Genomic DNA, 359 nt, shown 5'->3' with positions numbered 1-359 from the left:
AGCCCATGATGATTAGTTTTTCCTTAGTGATACGCCTTCTAAACACATTTATACATAATACTATAAGTGAGGGGATTTGTTTTGAGAAAACTTAGCGAGTGGAATTCCTCATTTGTGAACTAATTATAACAATATAATAATAGTATAATAGTAGAATTTTGAATTTCCTATGGCTGGAGTTTGTTCTATACACTAGTAGAACTACATCATTTGTTGTCTTATCTAATATTGTTTACAGTCTCCCACCTGAGAGGGTGAGGCACGAGGCATGAGGGTGAGGCACAGATCTCTGAAGGTGGATCCACATGTTGGCCGCTCGCTACGGATCGGAGGCTCGTACAAATGCTCGGCAAACAAAG

Source organism: Halyomorpha halys, unplaced genomic scaffold, assembly GCF_000696795.3.
Source record: "Halyomorpha halys isolate HHAL.00 unplaced genomic scaffold, Hhal_1.1 Scaffold68.1, whole genome shotgun sequence".
Taxonomy (NCBI): Eukaryota; Metazoa; Arthropoda; class Insecta; order Hemiptera; family Pentatomidae; genus Halyomorpha; species Halyomorpha halys.
Note: the sequence above shows the minus strand (reverse complement) of the source record.